This window comes from Struthio camelus, chromosome 4 (assembly GCF_040807025.1).
Source record: "Struthio camelus isolate bStrCam1 chromosome 4, bStrCam1.hap1, whole genome shotgun sequence".
Taxonomy (NCBI): domain Eukaryota; kingdom Metazoa; phylum Chordata; class Aves; order Struthioniformes; family Struthionidae; genus Struthio; species Struthio camelus.
The window spans coordinates 85,978,959-85,995,701 of NC_090945.1; the positions used below are offsets into that span (position 1 = coordinate 85,978,959).

Sequence of the window (16,743 nt, forward strand, 5' to 3'; positions counted from 1 at the left end):
CCTCAGGAACGCCGTTCCCTTCCGCTCCCGTTCTGTGCCCCTCAAACAAATTTGCTGTCTTCTCTGCATTGTTTGTGCAGTCACTGGAGGTTTTGTTTTCGTTTAGAAGGCACGAAATAAGAAGTTAGGCAGGAACTTTTAGCCTTATGAAATGTTCAGTCCTTCTGTCTTTATGTCCATCCTTTGATTTCCTCCAGTAACTTCTGAATCCTCTAGCCGGTTTCAGCCATATTTGACTGAGCGTTAGCGGGCTGCAAAGGTATGACAGTCCTGTGACTTTTTGGCCAAGGTAGCGGAGAAAAGCTGTGGTGTGAACTCGTCGCTCAGATGTCAGAGAACCCACCGGGTATCTCAGCCTTGCGAGAGGTCCATGGGGAATCTGCCTTTCACGGTTCCACACTTGTTTTTTTTTAGAAATGTCTGGTCAGTCGAAGGATACAGCGTTGGGGAACTGTAAGGTTACGCTGAAAGACACAGTAGTGCTGTTTTTTGTAGAGATCCAGCTCAGCTTTAGTCAAAATACAAGATGATCAGCAGTGAAATCTGTTGTTTTGAAAACTCTGCGTATAGCTGATGTTTTTCTTGGTTGTTGGCTGCCTTAAAGCACTGGAGGCTTTGATTTGCGCAAGACAAGCCTGCGCCATGCGAGGTGTTGACCTCTCTCCTGCGGGAACAGTCCATTGCTTCAATACCAAGCTGGGCATGCTGGCTGAAGCGAAGCCTTTGGAAACCAGGGCTTAGCGGCCACGGTCCCGTAGGTCTGTGCCTTGAGATGGCACTGCAGAGCTGTGCCCACCTCACTACTCCCTTACTTGAGACATTTTAATGGTAGGGAGAAAGTCCCTTGAAGAGCTTGGGGACAGCATCTGGGGCAGCATGCAGGTTCATTGCCGCCAGGCAGGGAGCCCTGCTTCCTTGACTTGTTTTTATATTTTCAGTTAAAAGTAGTTTCCCCCCCTTGTAAAGCCTAGTGAGATATCTGAGGAGCAGTGTGAAAAAAAGACACTGGATGAGCCTTAGACCCAGTCCGTATGTGGATTTAGTCTTGGGCCTGCTACAAGAGGGACTGCCAGTCCCACGAGTGTGCAGTGGTGTGAAGAGAGGCTTATTAGATGTGAAATTTGGGTTTTTTTTCCAATTGTTTTGCTGGTATATGCAATAGAAGTTGAAAATCATATTAGAGGGAGGGTCAATTAAGCTAAACATCCCTGCAAGACATCTTCACTTCACATGTACTTGCTTGTGTCTTTGAAGCACAGGTTGCTGTCGTAAGAGGAGCGAGCTGCAGACAGAGGAGGCTTTAATCACTGAATGCAGTAAGGCAAAGATGAAAAGTTGACTCACTGGTTTCATCTAATCTACTTCCTTGCCAGTTGTTTTTTTTCCATCTCCAAATTGCTCTGTAGACTGCTGTCTGCCTAGCCCACTACCTCACACGTGTTGATCGTAGCAGCCTGACTGAGTCTCAGAAACGTCCATTGCGCTGGTCTGGCCAAAGGCTGCCTCTTGGGGGATCCGTGCACTAGTTTTCTTGAGAAACGCTCTTGTACTGTTGAGTTTCTAGTCCTCTTTAACTGTCAAAGCCCTTTGCGAGGAGACTTTTACCATCCTTCAGGGAGGAAGAAAATATTTACCTTTTACATCTCACTTAACTTATATTCTCTTCTTTCTTCTTAACTGCATCTTTCTACTCCTGTTTTTAACGTGTGTTCTCTCCTTGTTTATTAGTGCTTGCTTTTAATTAGTTAATCATTACTTGTGTGGACTCAAGCAGCCTCTTCTCATCTTTACCTTAGCTATCAGAAACCCTTGGGGGTAGCTCTCAAGAGCCGTCCTACATGTGACCTGCCTGGCAGTGTATCCCACATGGTGCCAAGCGAAATGTTGAATTCTATTAATCTTTCATTGTAAATGTCATCTTGTTCTTGTGCAGTAAGGAAGTAGGAGATGTGGAGACATATGTTCCAGTTGCAACCTTAATTCTTAATTACCCTGCAATGATGGGTTTGAACTAGTTTTATCATTACCTTAAATGTAGGTATTTGCTGTTAAGATTGTATCTCCAGGCTGTTAATTACTTTTGCTGCTCCTCTCCGAGTTCCCTCCACCGATTGGTATCTTTTGGATAATGCATCAACCATTATTAATCGTGTTCATTATGGTGGTGCCTACAGGCCAACTAATAACTGCCCATTTTGCTGGGTCTTGTGGAAACATGAAGAACTTAAAGCCTAAACAGATGATGGAGACCAGAGAAAGTAGGCCAAATGAGTCTGACTTACAGCAGAACGCGTTATTGCCGATTAAATGTTTTCTTTTCTTTTCTCAGCACTCTTGAATGTGACAGATGCTTTTCTAGGCATCTAGAAGCCACAGACACATCAGCTTTTCAGAAGTGGAGATGTTATTGCCTTCATCCCCTGTCACACCGCTCTACCTGTATAGGCCCAAATTACGCTAGTTTCTCTAAATACCAAATAGCCTTGGGAAAGTGATTTAAAAGCTGTAGTCTGCTATTAATTTATGTTGGACCTCAGTGCTCTCTGGGCCTCTCCAGCATCATGCTGAGTTTCCTCTTGAAAGTTATCTGCATGGGGTAATACAATAATTTCATCACCAAAAAAATACTAGTCCGTTAACCTTCTCACCCAAGAAATGTCTGGATGAGTTTTCCAAACCTGTATTTTAAAACTAACTGTTTATCCTTGAAAATATTTCCTGTAATCACTTCGTGGAAAGTAATAGTTAATGTAAAGTCAGAGAGTTCTTGAGGCCTGTGGAAAACTTTATGGATTTCATGTATTCCTACTGTACGAATCCCCTTTGTCTTTGGAAGGTGGAGCTGGCCATACCCTTCCATTCAGCTTCTCTGGAAGCTGTGGAGATGAAAGAAACCTGCTACAGTAGAGAGCATAGTACGTGTTTCACCTGTGAGCAAACTGAATCACCAGGTCCTGTGGTGCCCAGTAGCCCTGACCCTTAGCTGCAGTGCCTGAACTGCTGGAACTCCTCCCGCTATATTCGCTTGAGCACGTGGGGCCTACTTCTGTGTCACCTGTGTACTCCGAAGGCCCTTTTCATTTCTGTTAGTCAAGGGATCAGGTGTCTCCTTCTGTCTGTTCCCCACCCCAACTCTCCCTTGTCCTAGGCAACTTGGAAGAGGTGAAGAAGTACAAAATAGGATGGAGGGGATGTTTAAACAAAAATGCTTAGTGGTGGGCCCTTTTTTTACCTGATTCATGGTCTTCATACCATCTGCTCCTGCTGCCTCACTGTTAGCACCATCTGTTTTAATCCCTGTTGATCTTGTCATAGGAAAACAAGGTCCTGTTTCTTTTGGACCTTGATTAAAAGCTCTACTTCTCTGAGCAATTGTGAGGCATCTGAAAAGAAGTGAGACAGATAGTTTATAAGCTGTGTTGGTACCTCCTAAACCTCCATCTGGACTCCAGTGTGCGAGAGCGCTCTCGAGGAGTGTGTGCAGTTCTGGTGGTGCTCAACCTGCCCAGGGGAGTCGTAGGGAAAGGTGCTCCATGCTGGAGACCCCTCACAGACAGCAGATACTGCCACCTTTTCGCCAATCATCTGGCACATCTTTATGCGGAGGCCTGTGGAGATATGCTCAGACAGGCGTTATCAGGCAGGCATTGCCCAGGGAGCCGTGCGGGAGTCCCCTGGGCATGGCTAAGCCAATGTAAGAGCACCAGGAAGGACATTCCAGCATCTTGGCCAAACCAATGTTTTCCTTGCTTGTTAGGCTCGGGGTATGGGGTTTTTTTAAGTGTAAAAAACAACAGTATTTGAAAAGGACACATTAAGTAATTTATTTTTAAATCAGTGTTAAATGTCTGACTCACAAAGGAAGGATGGTTCAAAGTTTGTGCTGAAAATCCTGGCTGCTGCTCGCTGTGCTCTGCAAAAAGAGAATGGGAAGAGAGAAAGATACACAAAGGCATAAGTTCAGAGCGGATTTAGAGCCTTAACTTTGAATTTTCTTGCTCTGGTGGGTTTAAGCTAGTCTTAGTGTTACTTTAAACATAGCACTTTGTAGTTCAATTATATTAAAATCACACAGATCCCTAGTCCAGTCGGCTGCTCAAACTCGGTCAGGATCCATCGCTCTTTATCCAGGAAGGATGTATTGGCATGCTGAGGAATTACAGAGCCTAGATGCTCCCTAGAGCCTTCAAACAAAAAAAAAAAAAAAAAACCAAGAGTGCAAACATACTCTGTTAGCACTTCTCTTAGGCAGAAAGCTCTGCCTGGATTTCTTTCGTTAGGGCATAGCAATGGAAATTGTAGAGTCTGTCGACACTTGTATGTTTTTATTTTTGCAGTCTGTAAAAAAACAGTCAAATCCTTTCTCATTCAGAAATTTATTCTCTAGACAAAAGAAATCAAAGGAGCTATTGAGGAATTTGATAAAGAAAACTAGACTTTGCTTGCTTAGCTGTCCAACTCCTATTGAAATCAGTAAATGATGGGGTAGGATATACCTGTTCTCAGCTTAATCGGTGCTGTAAGCTGACTCTTGTGGTTTCCTTGGGAATGACTGAGCTTTCCATGCTATAGTCAACCCCGGGTCCGGGGGGCTGGATTTTGTCCACACACATCCCATGTTGCTGCATAGATCTGCTGAGCAGGCTTGAAGTTAATAGTGTACTTGTACGTTCTTTCCAAGGCTGGATACTGAGCTGAAAACAGTTCAGTAAAACATGATGTGATTGCTTGTTATTCCTTTATCTTGTCGTCATGTATGTTTTACGCTAGAACAAGCAGCGCAGCCAGATGGGACTCTACTTCCATGAGGAATCTCAGCAAAAGGGGGCAGTGCATCTAAACTGGCAATACGTTTTAGTTTGCGTTCTTCTGTTGTAGATCCTGGGCACCGTCAACTCTCGCTTCCTTGTGTTTGGAGGCGCTCTGGGTTCTTCCACCCTAGAGCAGGTTGCCGTTACTTTAAGCGTCTACCCTGGGGCAAACACAGCGGGAGCTGGATGCTCTTAGCAAGCCTGTTGGTAGTAACAAAGATCTCCTCCGCACCGTACCCTCTAATTGCAGGAGATTGTGAGACCGTCATCTGACCAGGGAAACGGACACCGTTTGAGTTATAAGGCCCACTTTCACCTTTAACCCGCTGATTGAGGCAGGATTGATGGGGAACGGAGAGGGCCAGAGGTGCTTGCCCTTAACCTCCAGCTCCCCGCCTGTGAAACCCAATACGCTGCAGCGAGCTGTGCATGCTCAGAAGCTGTCACTCTTGAGCTGGCGAGGAAAAGCTCCGCTGCTTGAATGGAAATGCCATCTATAAAGAAACCTTTATTGAGCTGCCTTTCATGACATCCTAGCTTCACCTTGTGGAGTGCTTTTTTTTTATTTTATTTTATTTTTTTAAGAGTGCTCCTTTTGCCGCTGTGAAAGCGAAGAACGTGTAGCTCGACTCAGCTGCTCTGCCTCCCTGGAACGGATCAGCTGGGCCTCGGTGGGTGGCAAAGCCAGTTTTGCAGAGCAGTTTTGTCTTTGAAGCCATAGGGGAACAGTATCCGTATGCGAACGTGCAGCTCCTTTCCTCGGGTTCTCTTAAGTCAGCTGGATTGCTCAGTTGTCATTCTCGAGCAGGGAGGCGGTAGCCCTTGGAAAGCCTATTGGGGTACTTTGCCAGCCAAAGAGCTCTCTGAAATAGCACGCACAAACTCAAAAAACACGAGTGGCATGATGAACGTGTGAAAAGTACGCCAGACAAGACCGCCGCTGCTTTTATCCATCAAGGTGACTTTAATTGCAGGGCGGTTGTTTGAGAAGCCTTGGGTACTCCGTATCCTTCAGGAATGAGGTATTAATTGCCTCTTAGACGACTGGTCCCAGAGCAGTCTGCCGTCAGACTCTCCGATTGATTTTTTTTTCATTTGATTTAAAGAGTGCACATATTGACTAGCATTTATGTAGTGCTGTACCCATGGATTAAGAGGTTAATGAATGAGATAAGGTTTGTGGGGAAAGGCAGGTAATTCTGAAGCGTAAGGGCCCTATGAAAGATAAAACAGCGGAGAGGGAACTTGGCCTCTGCATCCTTAAGACAGCGCAGTGGCGGGAAGGCGCAGGAGCGAGAACTGTATTGGAGCTTTGGAAGAAGAGAGCAAAGAGGAGAAGCTGTACTCCAGATAAAGCCAGCATTAGCATCTCACGGTTGTGTTTTAAGCTGAGTTTAATGCTATATTTCAGCCAACGATTCCTTCATGAATCCTCAGTTACTTGAGACTAAAGGTACTGCACGTCTTTTACAAAAGCATCAGTCCTTCAGGGTTGTCATTTTTATTGATGAATTGACAGCAAGGTGGCACTATACAGCAAGAAACATTACAGTATGATTTATTTCAACTTTTCTATTAGTTTCCCCTCCACCATGATGAAAATAACATGTGTTCCTATCAGTCCTGTTAATTCCAGGGCATGTGTGTTTGTTTTTAAACATAAAGCAAGAGATGTTGCTGTTAGATGCATAAATGAGTTATTTAATAGGTTAGTCCTGTTAAAAGCAGGAGTTTGCAGATTGATTTGATGACAGTGGGAAGTTTTGTGCTGCTGCTCTAAATCAGTAGCTTAGTGGTTAAGTGCAGTCCTATCCTAGAATAGGAGGGGAGTGACTGAGGTGTCTACACATAGGTACCTACTGCAGCCTTAGAAGCCCAAAGGTATCCTAGACATCCACAAGAGACTGGAAGATAGGGTAGAGGCAAACAAGAGACCTGTGCCTTGCTGGAGTAGCAGCTGCTGGATACACGTTGGTGCCTTAAACAGCGCTGGACACCTCTGTTTAGGACCTGAATTGCTCTGTTGCGTGACTGACAGTTGGTTTATTTGATATACGTCAAAATCCGTTGTAGTGACAAAATCGATCTTTGAGTTTATGGCTCTCTGATTGTGATACTAATGAAAATAATGGAGGATGAAGCAGGTTTTGTTCTAGCTCATGGCCCGTCCTGTTCTCTGTGAGCGTGCTAATGCAGTTTCAGGTTTTGTCCTTAAATGTACCTATGCAAACTGATGGAGCCGGGAATAGAGGACATGGTCTCCAGAGGCGGTTCTTCACAGCCAGCATGAAAGTGAACAAACCAGAAATATCCTAGCTTGACTTCCTAGCTTTCAGGTTGACTTTGCATTCCTGGCCATTAGCAAAACGAACACTTAATCCTAGAAACATAACAAGCTTCACCAAAGCATCAGAGATTCAACAAGCATTAGAAACCTGATCTGAACGTTTTGGCCAAGTATCACAGTAAGTTTCCTTATTGTTGCCTATTTTTAATATGTATCCCAAATACAATGTGCGACTTCTAAGTTTTTATGTTAGACTAACCGGGTGCTAAGAGAGCTCTGTGTGCTAGGATATGTACAGGGGGGGAGAGAGCCATTAGGCTAATGGTCTTCAATTGATAAAGGTTGAGTTGGTCTAACCACCAGAGCAGAGGAGTGGCAGTTCTCTGCTGTGGGTCTTATTGGAGGATCTGGCTGAAGGTGAAGCCAGCCTAAGGCATGAGAGATTTTGCTCCTGAACCTTTAAAGGGCAGGTATGAAGACTGAATGAAGTGGGAACAGGTTCCTTGTGGAACAAGAGGGCCTCTTGAATTTTCAAGACTACCGAGGCAATGCAGATGGGTGAGAGGAACAGTAAACCTGGGTTTTTGCTAAAATGAAAGCGGCTCACAGAGGAGTGGGTGGTTTCCAGGGGAGCATGGGTCGGTGCCGCAGTTCATAGTACATCCCACTAAACTTGCAGTAATTCGAGAGAAGAGGTGAAGCTGAACAGGTGAACACCGCTTTGCAGATCAACCCCCTAAAAAGGCCCTCTACGTTAGGATCAGCCACTCAAGGCTTGTTCTTCCCTCAGTGAAAGGGGGAGAGGTACCTCCAGGGGCCCTTCAGGTTCCAGCTGAGATGAGCTTTCCTCTGGAAAGGGCTGTAGCATTCACTGTTGCTTCTTATGGGTTCACAGAGAAAATGTGAACTTGGCTTGAGTCGAGGTCAAACAATGGCGGAATCGTGAAGTCCTCTCCCCTCCTCTTCGAATTGCTAATGGCAAGATGCTAACGCCTTTCAGAGGACGTATCTCTAACCCTTCTGCAGCCCGGCCTGCCCTCACTGTGCCTGTGCTCCAAGCTGAAGAGGCGTGAGCCAGCTCCGACGCCGGAGCCACGAGGATGTGTTTGCTCAGCGCTGGACCCGCGTGAAGGAGTCCGGGCGCTGAGCAGGTGTGTTGGTTTCGGCATGGTGCCGCACCGGTGGGCTTCCTGCACTCCTGGTGCAGAGAGGGCTCACGTCCTGCCAGCCCGGCCTCACAGATCTGCAGGAGGCGCTTGCAACGCATACAGAGAGGGACAGGGTGGCCGATGCCCGTCTTATTTCTGACTTGGAAACAGTCAGAAAAGTGTTTCTTTACAGTGTTTTTGAGCCTCTTGTCTCTTCTGCACTGAAAAGCAGATAGGACTGGCTGCTTCCTGCAGGGTGAGAGGTGAGGTGGTTTCCACCGTGTGCTGTACCTTTCTGTGCTTGCAGGCAGATAAATCCCACAAGCAGAGGAGGAGAGTCGAAGGGAAGGGTATATCTTCAGAGAGTATTTATTATATTTATCTGTTCATTTAGTGCCTGTTATTACTAGCTGCTTTAACGCATTCCTAGGCACCGTGTCTGCCTCGGTTGGGCTCGTTAGATATGCCAGACAGGTATTTGCGTAGAGATCCAACAGCTTATGGTGTTTTTTCACATTCTTCCCTTGGCTAATCCCCTGCTCTTTCTAACAAACCTAGCTATATGGCTGCATGCTTTAAACCACCCGAAATGCAACATTTATTCAGGTCATGTGCTCATGCATATTAATCTCTCCAGCAGCCTGCTCATTCATTCATCTGAATTCACCCTCTCTATCAGTCCCTGCTGAAGGCAGCTCCCTCAGGGATGTATTTTAGCGTAACAGCTAGCTGGCGTCAAGTCTCATGGATCGATACTGTGCATGCTTTCAGTGTTTAAATTACCACCATGCTCTGTTGGTCTTGGCTTAGGCGAAAGAAGCCTGGTGATGAAATGACACTTGATCTGGAGTTTGCCAGATAGTGTAAACAAGCACGTTAGTTGGACCGGATAGACATGTTAATTGCAGAGCGAGGCTGTAGCTTGGATGGATCCATTAAAGTCAGCTTCAGGGAGCTGCATCATCCTTTCATATTGTTACAAAGAAACCACTGAAAAAATAATCTTTCCCCTAGCTGGCAGATCTTGCTGCAGAATAGTGAAGCACCAAATCTGTTTTTAACAGAGGAGTATTGGTAATTGTTTCCTGATACCTGCTCCAGTTGGTTGAGAAGCAGCACTGTCGTGGGGAAGAAAGGTCCTCGGGAGATGTTTGAGTTATTTTGACGGAAGCTTGAAAATTCAGCTATAAGAGTGTATTCACAGTTTTAAGAGCTGCGGACCGGATCTGACATGCAGAGCTTTTTATTCTGCAGTGGTAGATGTTCGGTGGCAAAGGTGTGTGATGTGGCCTGTGCTTACTGGGTGATCTCTTGGAATAGCTGCAGTTGTTTCCGTGTATCATCACAAGTCTTCATCCTGCTTGAGCAAATTTTAAGTTCATTAAATAAGATAATTTAGCTCTGTGACTAGATTCTTGTTTTTTTTGATTGATCATTCAGCTGTGATTGCTGATTAGTCGTAGTTTGGGCTGTAACTTTGTTTGATTGGGCAAAGAGGTTATAAAGCTTTCTTTTCTGGCAAGTAGTTGGAGGTTTCATGTCTTTTTTGGATGAGACCTGTTGGGAGCAGCAGATTGTTTTATTTCTGTGATTTCTGTGGTTTCACATGCAATATCTAGTTCTGTCTCCTGCACTAGACTCCATGGGCCCCGATCTGAGCTGGAGTGGCAGTTCCTGTGGCTGGAATTTCAGGATAGGTTTCCGTGGATGAAAGCCCGTGTCTTTCAATTTTGTTTAAACTCTGGTGTGTTTAGAACATGGACTGAAGCACTGTGATAAGCCGAGAAGCACTTCTGGGAGAATACATGTCTGGCTTTTGCCTTAGATGGTGTCTGCGAGACAGAAAGAGAGGAGCAATAGGTGTGTGCCAGGCCAAGAATCACTTGGCATCTTAACACCCTCCTGTTTGCTGCAGCTGCATCTGTCCAAGTGGAAGAGTAAATACTCCTCAGATCTAATCACGTTAAATGTTCCAGAATGTAATACCTTAATTTGGTTGCTGACATTACGGCTGATGTGGAAATGATGTGGTAATCGGGAATGACAGTGATGGTAGATACGAATCCTTTGTTGCAAAGATTAAGAGAACCTGCCTAGATCGTCGTGTCGGGTGTGCCCCGTAACCAGAAATAGCCCTCGAATGCTGACTCAGAGCACAAACCCTCTAATGAAAGCTGAGCCTTTCTGTAAAGGGATTGACTTGTTCTCATCTAAACCTGTTATTGGCCTCTGGATGTTCCAGTCCAAAAAGGTCATAGGCATCATGGTATTAAGGTGTTGTGATTATGACTTAAAGAAAAAAGCCCAGCACATGCGTCTTTTTTTTTTTTTTTTTGGTGGCGACTTGGAACAGAAGTGTATGAAGTCTGTTATTGTTCTGGTTCTCTTAATGCTTAAAATATGGAGGGGGGTGGGAATTCTTCCTGGAATGTACACCCGATGTAGAATTACTTTTCAAAAGTGTTTGAAAACAATTGCTTCTGCAGGAGTAGGAGCTAATTTGAACAGCCAGTTCTGTCCTTGAGATTTACATTCCAGGATGCCAGAGGAAAATAGCACATTGGAATTTGCTTCATGTTTGAGGTTAGTTTGAAAGAAGTCCGGCACTTTTATTGAGGGTGGTTTTATATAGCAGCTCTCAGTGGAAACAGTTTGTCTTTTATATTTTTAGGTTAAGGGATTTCTTTAAGGTCAAACTGAGTTCACACAGTTTTCTCTTCTGCCTTGATGGAGGTAGGCATTATTATTTTAAATGACTTGCGTCCAAACTTGCAGTATAGCATCTCGGGCACTTTATTCTATGCAGTTGTGGAATCGGGATGATAAAATAAATATGTACGTGTCATTTCCAAATTTGCAGGAGCAGGCTGCTTTCATCTTATTCCCTAAAATGGTTGGAAGCTTTGTGTGAGCAGCATCTGGCACCTCCAATGTGGTTCGTCGCCTCAAAGAGAGCGCACTGCTCACAGACTTGCTTGCAGATTCTGTAATTTAGGGCTTTTAACGATCCCTCCACCTTCCAGCCACTTACAGCTTTCGCCTACGGGGCTGCAGGACGGATGTGCCACTAGTGACTGGTCCTTGAGGAACTCCTGCTTCTCCAGGAAGAATGTTCTCCAGGTGTCACAGAGCAACCTGTGTTTGGAAACACCTCCAGTGCCTCAGCACCTGCCTGCTAAGGGGGCAGATGGTCAAGCCTACCTGGCCTTCATGAGATACAAGGTCTGATCGGAGCCCAGCTTTGCACGTATATCCTGGGGGGAGATGCTCTTAATAAAAGGCGAGGGAACACTTCAGTACAAGCTCCTCAAGGGTAGTGTATTTTTTTCCTATCAACTATTTTTTAATAAACCTTTGTTTGTGACAAAAATATTCCGTTCTAGTAAAGAGATAGTACGGCGTGTGTATGTATGTCTAAATATACATGAAGTTTAAAAGTATTCCAAGAGGAAAAGGTGATGTAATGGGCTGTGGAAATAATATATTTTTTTTATTCGCTCTCTCATCCGATCACACTTATGATATAAAGAGTGGAAAAAGGCACAAACCCATTGAAATGTAAACCACTTTAGTAAAGCTCTGCGATCGCGACGTACTGTGCTCAGGCAGAAAGCTGCATCCATTGGTGGTTTCCAGCACATTAGCAGCAACATGTGGAGCCATCTGTCATGGCTTGGAGGTGTCGAATAGATTCAGCAGTTCATTAGGCAAGACCAGAAGAAGAAAAAAAAAAAAAGTCTAGAAATCAGCTTATAGGCAGGAGAGGGGGAGACTGAAGAGCTGGAGGAAGCATAGTCCGTGCGATGCTGTGAGCTTTTTATTGCTGCGTTATACAGATGCTGTGAAATACAGCGTAACTTGGCATCGCACCCGGTCATGGTCTCAGGGCAATTCATTTACTGGGTCTGCAAGTGGCAGCTGGAGGCTTGCACAGCAGGCAGTAGCACTAGTGCTGCAAAGGGGTGGCATCCTTCCCCTCTGAAACCTCCCTGAGCCGTGTCCTCAGACCGAACTCGGAGCTATCGTCCTGGTGGAGACATCTGACACCCGCAGCCACGGAGTTTCTGGAGATCTTTGGCACAAGAGCTCCTTCAGGCTCTTTCTACTAACCTTTTTTACATGCCAGGAACAAAACGTGCTGTCCCTGTTAGTACTTTACTTTTTCAGTAGGGAGAAAGCAGATCCGTCCAAACAAACGGGCATTGCTGTGTGTCGTGGATGTCCCCGAAGCTGAGGTGGCAGTTGAGGAGTGGAAGACAAGTTCACCAGATTCTACATGGTTCAAACCCGTATTACATCTGTTTCTATAGATGAAATTAAGGACCTAATAGTTGATAGTTTTTGGTTAATGGAGCCTCTTATAATCTGCACCTTTGCTGCCGCTGCTTTGCAGTGCCACTGCATTTCTGGTAGCAGCCCCAGTATACGCTCTACCCCAAAGTCTTGGCCAGCCTCATCTAACCTGCTCTGCAGAATAAAGATCAGTGAAATACGGGATAGAGAGGCCTTCTGCTCTGAAGTGATTAAGTTCAAGTGATAGTTCAGACAACGCTGTTTTCAGAGCTGAGTCTGAATTTTAAATTGATTTATTCTAATGAATTTGTTCACCAGTGGGATGGCTTGAAGGAATAAACACTCAGTTTGATCTCTGCAATCTCTAGGGAGTTACAGATTCACATCGCGGCAGTTTCTGAGGTAGGATCTGGTTACGACCTGTGCAAACTCTTCGGGGCACATGTGCTCCTTGAAATTCTGAGTTTTAACCCTCCTTTGCAGACCATCTGGAGATGTTTGCAGAAAGCATGTTTCCGAGCATGAGCTATTAGCCATGCATGGCCACTTGCAGAACAGCAGGGCTTTGTTGGGGGGGGGGGGGCGGGGGGGGTTCAGCATCCTGCCCCAGCTAGCGCGTGGTGTCCAGGTCGTGTCTTTCTGCCTCTTTGTTCCATATTGGAAGCTGGGTCATTGCCTTGGTGGTAGTAGTTGCAGCTGGCACAGCAGCTACGTACAACCTGTGCAGAACATTGCTTTTCAGGTAGTTGAAGCTTTTCTCCAACTTCTTGCCTTGGTGTTAAACCCTTTTTAATCAAGTCCAGCTCTGGGGACTTTTTATTTCTTTTTTACTGTGTTTGGTGCTTGCACAGTCTGAACGAACTTCTTTTCTGACGTGTTCAAGGACCGCCTTCCGTATCTGGGTAGTCTCTGCAGTGACTGCAGAGGTAGCAAGGTGAGCTATGGATGTTTGTTTTAATTTTCTCAATGTCTGCTCCTCAGTAAACTGTTCGCAGGTCCGTGTCTCTGCTCCAACGCTTTGCTTACTGCTTGGCTGCACTCAGGCTCCCAAGAAACCCCTTGTTTCGAGGGGAGCCTCAAGTTGAGCAGGGAGACCGCTGGGGTTTCCGGTGTCAGGGTTTGCCCCCTATGCACTGTGCGCCTTTGTGGACATAGCAGAGGGTTTTAGTCCCTCGCCGTAAAATGAAGAAATGACTCAGTCTTAAAACTCTGAGATGTGCTTGTTTGACTCTGCTTATTGGCTGGTATTGTGCTGATTGGCTTTATTTTTAAATGGGTCCCATATCACACAGTTACGCTACCTGCTAATTTACTATACAAGCTATGTTTCATTTTGAGCGTGAGAGTTATCACTGAATACCTTTGCGCACACTTGGAAACTGGGAAGCAAGTCCAGCTGTTATAAAACGTATGAAAACAACGTGACTCGCTTTCTGTGAAGTAACCTCGTTTTGTTTTTTGTCCGTAAGCTACTGCGATTTGCAGGCTTAATCGCCGAGCAAGAGATGGGCGAGGAAAGGGAAGGCGATTCCCGCGTGGGTTTTCTTCCTTGACACCTTGGGGCCAGGTCAAGAGCAGAGGTGGCTTTGAGTTTTCCTGCCCCTAGGGGGTGCTGGGAGTACAGCCAGAAGCGCAGCCCACGCTGCAAGCGCAGGGCACGGGGTGCCGGGCCGCGGGCTGCGAAGCTGGATCGTCCCGGTTGACATCGCAGCGGCGGGGTTCAAGTTCCGGCGCTGAAACGAAGCTGTACGTTGCAGTTAACGTAGGAGGCAAGTTTTGAATTAAAGCGTTTGGGTTGCTGATTTCCCATTAAAGGTCGCTTTGAAGGATGCGTGCAAAGTATTTGCACAACCAAATTGGAGACGCAGAAATGTTTAGATACAGTGCCAAGGTTGGAAAGTTCCTTTATTTTATTTTATATTGTATCTGTTTGTAGAGTTTCCTTAATTTGGTGTGTTTTCCCCTTGAATAAGCACTTCAATATTCTTCTAATTTAATCAAAATTTAAAATCTTCTCCAGCAGTGGAACATACATTAGAAACCCCCCAGCAGGGGCATCACAGTCACGGCAGGGAGAGCATCACATTCCCCTTTAGCTGTGGTCTGTGGACCAGACATGAATGCAAGCGTAGGACTGGAGTATTTTTTCACTTTCAGTGTCCTGAGGGCAGCTGGAGGTGGTGATTGGGATTAAGACTAATAGTAGACTATCAGTCGTGCCTTTCCTTAAAGGTGGGGAGCTTGAATGGACGAGAAAGTTGGATGTTTTTCAAACAAAGCAAGCGAGAAGTTTGCTGAAGTCTCGAGCAGAATCTGGCCCTTATATAGTAACTAAATTCTTAGCGACCTCTCGCAGCTGCATTTGGCTGCATTTAGTGGGAAAATCATATTGCCTTTTGGGAGCACTGGTATGTTGTTCTCCCCATTTTTGGTAGCCTCTATGATACCTTTCTGTGTGTGTACACATGCTTGCTGCTTGGCTTTTTTTTTTTTTTTTTATCATTTTATCTCCTTTCCTTACTCTGTCCTTCTCTTAGCAGTCATCTTCTCTCTCCGTTTGTAATCCTTGATTTTGTAATCCCCACTGTGATTTTAAAACCCACTGTGATTTTTTTTTTTTTCCCCCTTTATATGTAATTGTGATTTGTGCTGTTGCAATTTGTGCCCCGTTGCCTTTTGTCCTTTTGCTGGTCACCTTGCAGAAGGCTCTGGTTCTTTCTTCTTTCAGGTACCAAAAATATTAACCTTATAACCTGTAACTTTTAGTTTGGGAACAGTGAAGAGACTGATTTCTGAAAATATAATGCGTTTTTTTAAGAAAATGAAGCTAGTGGAAAACTGAAAGGATTAGCAAATCAGTTTTTTGGGGACTCCTCCTCCCCCATAGTTGTCACAGGAGAACAGGGTTCATCTGTCTTTTGTTGTGGGAGGTTATTTGAGGGTTTGTTTTGGCTTTAATTAAAAAGGTTTGGGTAAAACGTTGCAGCCACTGCTGGCTGTCCAACCATTTATCTTTTGGGCTGAGTTTTGCTCTGTTTCAGGAAGAATCTCCGTGCGCCGTCCTGTTTTGCAGGTTTAAAAACCTGAAAACGTAGCTTGCCAGCATTTACGATAATGACGCTTCGAAAGCGGCGGCTGCGCGTCTCTTGACGCTCTGCGGCACCTCTTCCTCCGAGGTCCTCCAAATCCTTTGCAAACGTCCGCTCGACCTCCCGGGAGCCCCGCTGTGGAGGTTAATGGCGGCATTCCCGTTTGGCGGAGATGGGAACTGAATCACGGAGCAGGAAAGTCCCACTCCTCGAGTCACTGGAATTATTCACATGAGCAAAGTACTGGCCCAAAGGCATTGCCAAAGCCACTAATAGGAACCAGGTTTCCCGGCTCTTGGTTTTGGGGCAGAGTCAACGTGGCCTAGCAAAAGGGACTGAGGAGAGCGGTGAATCAGAAGGACTAGAGCCTTCTCCTGAACCCTGCTGTCATTGCCGTGTGGTCTTAACCAACGTTACCGTGCCTCGGTTTCCTGCTCTCCTCTGTGCGGGGCTTTGAAATATTTGGATTTTGAGAAAAGGCCAAGCGGTAACGTTAAAAAATGAGTTTGCCTGCTTTCTGGCGAGGAAGCTGTCTTCCGTACAAACTCTTACAGGATCTGAAGCAACTCTTTAAAAATGTACTTTTTAAATCAAGGATGGAAGAGGGTCATCTCAGCTGTTTCTGGTCAACAGCTAACAGTCAGTCTTGCACCAGAAGTGTGAGAGGTGGTTTACAAAGAGTAGAATAGACGTGCTGGTTGCTCCTGTCGGCTTAGTCTAAATGGAAAACACGCAGATGATGGCTGGAGGCTGGATATAACAATAAGCTAGAGCGATCGAGCACTGAAATTCAGCACAGATCTTGTTAATTCCATCACTTTTATTTGGATTTTTGCTCATATATTTTCCACTGTCTGTTTGAACAGTGTTTTGTGCAAGTTATTGAAAATGTTTGTGGCTAGCACTGTAACTAATGAGTCGGCTGCATCCAGCATTACATAAACTTGTCAAAACACTACAGTAAAACTGACTCCTGCTCCCTCGTCTCAAAATTCTTGAAGGCTCCATGTGCAGATGTTACAAACTGTAGCAGCTAATAACGTACAAATGCGATTTGGTTTTTAAAGTAGATTATGTTAAGAAGAATTTTTTTTGTAAATGATAGGGCTGCAACT

General features: G+C 45.3%; 1 protein-coding gene across 17 annotated transcripts in view; it reads left to right on the forward strand.

Annotated features, from left to right (window-relative positions):
- EXOC6B (exocyst complex component 6B) overlaps positions 1 to 16,743 on the forward strand; it is a 313,137-nt gene that overhangs the window by 238,040 nt on the left and 58,354 nt on the right. The window lies entirely within an intron of this gene.